Source organism: Lutra lutra, chromosome 9 (genome assembly GCF_902655055.1).
Source record: "Lutra lutra chromosome 9, mLutLut1.2, whole genome shotgun sequence".
NCBI lineage: Eukaryota > Metazoa > Chordata > Mammalia > Carnivora > Mustelidae > Lutra > Lutra lutra.
Genome location: NC_062286.1, coordinates 140,411,219 through 140,418,981, shown reverse-complemented (window position 1 = coordinate 140,418,981; position 7,763 = coordinate 140,411,219).

Sequence of the window (7,763 nt, the reverse complement as noted above, 5' to 3'; positions counted from 1 at the left end):
TGGTCCCACCTGGGGTCAGCTCCGGTTCCAGGCCCGCAGCTGCCGTCCAGCTGCACAGACCCAAATCCCAAAGTTTTCGGAAGATTTTCCCACCATCTGGGCTCAGGAGTTCCCATGCCTGGAAGGTTCCTCCTGAGCCAAAGTGTCCCATTTCAAATGTGAGAGGATCCATTCACAGTCCTTTTCCCTGAGAACATTCTAATCCTCTCCCACCAATGCCCCCACCTCCAGCAGCCATCTGGCTTCCAGCCGAGTCTGTCCATCCAAAGAAGGCTTTCCTCTGGCCCCTTCTCCACACCCAGCTCAAGGCGCTTGGGACCCCCCTCCCCATAACATTCTTTTGCCCTTCACGGTCATTGTTGTTTTACCATTCTACTAGAGAAAAGGGAGAGTTCGAAGTTCTTAGAAAAATCCTTCAGTCGTCTCCGGCTGGTCTCCTGTTGGTCATGTAATAGCCCAAGCCTGGGACTTGGCACAGGGGATCAGGGAGCCATTTCGATCCTAGGAAGACCCCAAGAGCCAGGCCCTATGTCCTTGTCTCCTCTCCCCACGTGCTCTCCATGTCTCTGCTCTCAGAAAAGCGGGGCTCGCATGGCTAACTCGTGCAGTCACAGACGTCCCCGCGTGCGGACTGGGAGCTGAGCTGTGGAAGGAAGAACAACGAAGGCTGCTAATGCTTACGGTGCTTGTTCAACGCGTCTAGCAGCTCCCCAAGCCCTGGACAAGTACGATCTCCCTGGTCCTCGGGACCCTGTGCGCAACCCGTGCTGCCCTGTCCAGCTCACAAAGTGCCAGACGCTGGGGCTGATGCACCTGCTCACGGCCGGCAGACATAAGCAGAGCTCTGGCCCGCCCAGCCCGCACAGCTGCCGCCTCCGAGAAGCCCTGGGACCACCGGGCACCTGTGCATGCCCCACAGCCTGAGGCCAGGAGGGAGCGTCTCTGCAAGCCTGCATTCTGCAACTTTGGCCCCGGGCAGAAGGTTTCGGGGATGTAGACTTGCACCGGATAGCGCTGGCAGAATTGGGGCCTCGCAAAGCCACGGTTCTTGCTAAGGCTGAATATTTCCTTGAAATGAGAAACGCAAACGACAGCTCTACTGTTCGGCTGTGATAAATATCGACCAGCGACTCCAGTCCCCACCTCCCCAACAACCATGCCCTTTGCAGTCACTGCTCAAGGCACAAAGCTCGTCGCTGTGCCCCTCGGTTCTGGGGGGCACCTCTGCCTCTGCCTCTCTTGGAACAGCAGGATTTGGAGCCCCCCACCCCGTAATTTCTGGCTCTGCCGTGAGAACGGGCCCAGGCTGGCCTGCTGGGAGACAAGGCATCACATGCAGCAGAGCCCAGTCCCCCCAGCCGAGGCCACGCCAGACTGGCCAGTCCCCAGCCAACCCCCAGCTGACCGCAGACATTCCCGCCAGCCCGCTGACATCAGCCGCACCTGGTCCAGGGCAGCAAAGCCTTACAGATGAGCCGCGGGCTTGTGGGAAAGAACAAATGGCTATCTTTCCTAAGCCATCAAATTCTGAGAGGGTCTGCTACAAAGCAACGGCTCTTGGACCCAAGGACTAACAAAAATGTCCAGCATCACACTTTCTCTCTCCACACCGATTGTCAGACGTGGGCAATATTGGACCCACGTTAGTAAGGAACCCTATGGCAGCCAGGGCTGTGGCTTGGGAACCTTCCAAGCGGTTGAAAAGAATTGTCTGTTGGCTCTGAAATACAAACAAAAACTTGCAAAATAAAATGACAAATACTTCATTCAATGTCTTCAAAACAGGCCTTAGGTCTGCTAGTCAACCAGAACCCTACTCTGTTAATACATAATCACACGAGTGAAGTAAAATTTAACACAACCAAGGGAAATGAATGATTTTTTCTTAGTAAAGTCCAACATTTTAAAAAAATCATAAGAAAATTCAAATTATCTCTTCCACTTTGAGCCAAATTCCACATAAATTTCCAAAGAAAAATAATTAGCCTCTCAGAAACTTTCAGCCCCACAAAGTGGTCTGGCCCGGGCTGGGCCTGCACTCAATGTGCTGTCACCGGGACTCTGAAGACCACAGTGGCCCAGCCCGCGGGGGTCAGCAAATGAGGAGAGCGTCCCCACTGCTCAGGCGGGCACGGCGAGGACTGGCAAGGCTGGGGGCTCCCCTAAGGGGACAGGTAGCACTGGCTGGGGTCAAGACAGGTGACTATGGGACTTGCTGGATTGTGGAGGGACCCTGTCCTCAACAGGCATCTGTTCTGTGTCCCGCCCTGAAGAGAGGACCCTGTTCCCATTTGCTCCCACAGTGCCTCACTGTGAAGTTCACTCGGTGAAACTCCTGGGCAGTAACAGTCTGTGCTTTTCCAGCAGCCCCCAAGACCATCAACGTCAGAAGCCTGTGATACTCGTGTCTCCATTCACCGGACGAATGTTCATGGAATTCGACCAATGGCTGGGTGCTTGGCTAAGTACTGAGTTTAGAGCAAGGGCTGGGTGCCTGGCTAAGTACTGAGTTTACAGCATGGGCTGGGTGCTTGGTTAAGTACTGAGTTTATAGCAAGGGCTAAAATGCTTGGCTAAGTACTGAGTTTAGAGCAAGGGCTAAGTGCTTGCCTAAGTAGTGAGTTTATAGCAAGGGCTGGGTGCCTGGCTAAGTAGTGAGTTTATAGCAAGGGCTGGGTGCCTGGCTAAGTACTGAGTTTACAACATGGCTGGGTGCTTGGCTAAGTACTGAGTTTATAGCAAGGGCTCGGTGCTTGGCTAAGTACTGAGTTTATGGCAAGGGCTGAGTGCTTGGACAAGTACTGAGTTTATGGCAAGGCTGGGTGCTTGGCTAAGTACTGAATTTATGGCAAGGGCTGAGTGCTTGGCTAAGTACTGAGTTTATGGCAAGGGCTGAGTGCTTGGCTAAGTAGTGAGTTTATAGCAAGGGCTGGGTGCCTGGCTAAGTAGTGAGTTTATAGCAAGGGCTGGGTGCCTGGCTAAGTACTGAGTTTACAACATGGCTGGGTGCTTGGCTAAGTACTGAGTTTATAGCAAGGGCTCGGTGCTTGGCTAAGTACTGAGTTTACAGCAAGGGCTGAGTGCTTGGCTAAGTACTAAGTTTACAGCAAGGGCTGAGTCCTTGGCTAAGTACTGAATTTATGGCAAGGGCTGAGTGCTTGGCTAAGTACTGAGTTTATGGCAAGGGCTGAGTGCTTGGCTAAGTACTGAGTTTATGGCAAGGGCTGAGTGCTTGGACAAGTACTGAGTTTATGGCAAGGCTGGGTGCTTGGCTAAGTACTGAGTTTATAGCAGTAAATATGGCAGTAGATCCACCCTCATGAGGGAGGCAAAGGGAGGAACAAGCACTAAGCAAAAATGACAAAGTTATGTGCAAGACAAGCTATTTATGAATTAACGGAGTTAACTGTGAGGTCTCTAACCTTGACCTCCGCCTCCGCCTCTGGCTTCTTGTTCTACCCACTACAAGGAGGAACCCATGTTGGCCAGCTCCCTCTGGCCTCTGGGAGGCAGAAGGAGGGACGGGGCTGAGGACAAGTGGGCCTTGCGGGAGGCTCGGCTTGTGGGAGGCGTAGAGGGAGAAGGAGCCTGTAAACAGTTGGCTCTCAGACACTGGGGGTTGGTTGGTTTGTTTGTTTTAATGCTGGCTTCATATTTATATAAACCAAGAGAAAAGGAAAACCCTCTTAGAACTTATCCTACCCCATTCCTAAGCTAGGGTCACATTTAAAATGCCTGAGCCGGCATTAGCTACCGAATTAACTCTGAGGAAGATTCAGTTCAATTCTAAGTTGTGGTAGTGTTTCCTGAGCTCTAACCTCTACCTGTAATTACGGCTCCTTGATCCCAACGCTAGTTGATTAATTAGTAGGAAAATGTTTCCCCTGGTTCTTGATTCAAGCGACTAAGTGCACGAATATTTAAGATATGGCAGGTTCAACTTTGAAATTCTGGATACCCTGCCCGTGGCTGGAATGGGGACATGGCTGTGGACAAAATTTTCTCAGGCATCTCCTAATGAGTTTCGCACTCACTTGCCTCAAACTTGGAGTTGCATTGCAACACGGGAGACAGCCTCTTCTAATACCATTTTTAAAAGAAGGCACATTTTCCCTTACGAATGGTCTCTTTCCCCTACTTATAACACTAGGCTATTGCTTGGGCCACAGGGCATGGACAGAAATAAAGATGTCACCGGTCTTCTCCAGTGACAAATGCTGGGGATGCGTGTACTCAGAAACAAGTCTCTGAACAAACCTGTCAAGATCATCTCATACTGGAAATCGATGAAAACCATGGTTTCACTTGGAAGATGCACTTAATTCACTTAGTTCAAGATAGGCAGGATGTCTTAATCAACAGCCTTGGACAACCAGGTACCTGAACACACCCTTGTGGGTTTTGCTGCCTGTCACCCATTTTCCCTACTTCTAGGAGGAGCATCCAAACTTCCTTTGGTCCAAGAGCTTTGTGAGTCTCAGAGCCCGGGCCCATCCTTGTGCCATATTGTCCTGGCCCAGTGGTTGGTTGGGGGGTAGACACGTGACCCAGGTCGGCGTGCTCACAACGGAGCCAGGATTTGGGGCAGGAGCCACCGGAGACAGGGCTCTCCCTTTTCCCTTGGACTTGAGGCAGCAAGAGCTGGTGAGTAGTGGATTCTGGTCGCTAAGTTAGAAGAGGATGCCCATGTTAGAACTCTTATCCCTTTACCTGAGCTTCAGGAACTGGAGGGATTATGAAAGGAAAGGAAAATGTGTGGTTGCATGAAATCCGCGTATGAAGTTCAGATCAGGACCGTCACTAAGAACCAGGCTCCGTGCTGATACGCTCTCCCAGGAGTGTGGTTTCCCTACTCGTCTGTCTGTCTCCAGGGCCCACCTTTCTTCAGCACTCTATGTAAAGGCAGAAAAGGGAGCCCCTTTCTGAGGTCCTTCACCACCGACATTGACCAGCTCCCTCAGACCGTCGCACTTCTGAGCTCCTGGTGGAGGCCTTGTTCAGTGCCCAGCCCTGGTCTGGGCGGATATGGCAGAGCAATGGGGTGGTGTGGCCTCAGCTGTGCTACCAGAGGTCTAATCTGGGGGTGGGGTTAAGTTTTTACAGAAGGGGCTTTACAGACACCCCCAAAATCCTTGGCATGTATGGATACAGACCTTGGGTTTTGCATTCTCAATGAGGGAAAGATTTCACTTGGTGAAAAGATGCAAAAACTATTTTTATGGGGGCGGGGGCGGTGACGGGCACTTCTGCAAAGGGCTCAACCACCAGACAGGCAGCCCATGCAGAAGGAGGTATCACCATCAGTAAGGACCAGGGAAGACACATACTCTGTTAAGGGCTCCCACTGTGCTGCTCCATGTTACCAAAATTCCGGAAAGAAATCCATCACCTCCAGCAGAATGTGAGGAAGGGGACGGTTCTCAACGACTTCCAGGGGCTCCTGCTACCTTCATCCCTCTTGCTGCATTCCTAGCGCTCTGGCCGCTGAACCACTTCAGTCTCGTTTCCCCCCAGCAGCATTTTCCCCACTTGTCCAGCCCCCTGAATAAGGGGTGTCCTTCCCACCTCCTCATTCGTTGTGTCGCTTTGGGGAAACGACTTCTCCTTTTTGAGCCTCAGGTCGGCGGCTCATCCGGAAGTGGGGATGATAATGAACATTCCTGAAATACGAGAATATCCACCAAAACCACAGAAGCGTTTACCCTCTCACACAGCGGGCTCCCTTCCAGGCATCTACCCCCCCCTCGCCACAAATGCCCACGGGAGTGCATGAGAGCTTTGGCCTTGGTCTCTGGGGCTTTACTTGTCATAATACAATATTGACAGTTTTGTCTGTGAGTGGGTGCCCACTAAACAGGCCATGGGATATTCATCTTCTAGTTATATTAAGCCAAAAAGCAAGGTCAAAAAAATTACAGGTTTATGGTATAATAGAAAATAAATACTGGGCCCTTGTCCCCAGTTTCTGGCACAGAGCTCCTAAAACTTTTGAAGTTGACAATCTTTTGTATGTCCGTGAGGTGGCTCATCGGGGAGGTGTGGACTCCTTCAGGATGGCAGCCCAAGAGCCAGAAAGACCAAGCCAGGGTGAAGGGCGCAGAACTCTCAGTGGACCCCATGACCTCCGAGGGGCAAGGGCCTGGAGACTGGGTTGTTGCCTGTGGCCACTGATGTAATCAACCGTGTCTACATAATGAACCAGCAATAAACCCTAAAAGCTCCGGGGCTGGGAATACTTGGATGTGTTGGGAACATGTCGGGCTTAGAAAGCTCCTGGACGCTCCCTGTGGCTCTGCCACCTGCTTCCCCTACACTCCACCCTCCGCGTCCCGTCCGCTTGGCTCTTCCTGAGTCGTGTCCTTTGTGATAAAGCTACGACAGGGACAGAAGAGCTTTTCAGAGTTCTAGGAGTCACTCTAGAGAATTATCGAACCTGATGGGGGGCAAGGGTTGGGTGAACCCTCAAATTTGTAGTCAGCTGGGCAGAAGCATGGGTCCCCAGGGGACCCCACTGGTGCTGGTGTCTGGAAAGGGGCCACTGTGACAATCTGACGCTCACTCTAGGCAGGTGGTGTCAGAGCTGACCTGGATCGCCGGCCACCCGGCGGGAGCCGCAGAGTCAGAGAACGGGGGTGCGAAACGATGCGTGTTTGGTGTCAGGGAAAAAAAATCTACGCATTTGGTGTAAAAAGTAGAATCAGAAAAACAACAACAAAAAAATCACACAGTGTTGGACACCAACTTCTGTGGAAGCAGAGAAGAGCAACCACGTGCTCGTCCTCGCCCCTGTCCTCACAAGCAGACAGCGGCAGGTAGACCGGAAAGTCGGAGAAGTGATCCTCTACAGCGGGGGGGCAGGAGCGCGGGGGCTGGGGGCAAATTTGGGGGGTAGTTTTAATTTTTGAATCACAGAAGAGTATCACTTGTTAAATGCTTTAATTTTAAAAATCTTCATAAAGTTATCATGAGCCTCACGTCCTCACTGTGTCCTGTCACTGACGCATCATCTACAAGGGTGAGTAGGCACCTTGCGGGGAGCCGAGGACTAGCGACCAGCTATGGGACCTGGGGCTCGTGACCTCTCTAGGCCTCAGTTTTCTGGATAATCTGTAAGATGAGAACAATGACAGAACCTGTGGGCTGGAATTATAGTGAAGATTTACAAAGGCGACACCTAACTCTGAACAAACAGGAGAACGAAGCCTGCGCTTGGGCTCCGTGTGCGAAGGGAGACCCCCAGAAACACCTGTGGACTCGCCGGGAGTGAGCGTCACGGAAGCCTCGCTTCTTGGATAACTTAATACGGTCTAACGAGAGGGCTGGATTTTCAACCCTGAACTCAGACTCTCAGAAAGGGAAGAAAATGGGGCGCCTGGGTGGCTCGGTTCGTGAAGCCCTCCAGCTCTTGGTTTCGGCTCAGGTCGTGATCTAGGGGTCGTGGGATCGAGCCCCACCTCAGGCTCTGGGCTGGGTGCGGGTTCAGCTTGGGATTCTTTCTCTCCCTCTGCCCCTCCCTGCTCACTCCTGCTCACTCTCTCTCTCTTTCTCAAATAAATGAATAAATCTGGAAGGTGGAAAGAAGGGAGGGAGGGAGGAGGGGACGGGAGAAAGGAAGGAAGGAAACAGGATATGCAGGGATGGGAGAAACCGAGCAAACATGGACTCCAGATGAGCACTTCCTAGGCCCCCAGAAAACCAGAGCGGGGCAGGGTAGTGGTGGGGGGAGAGCTGTGAGAGGAGAGTTTGGGCGAGGAGGACCCTTG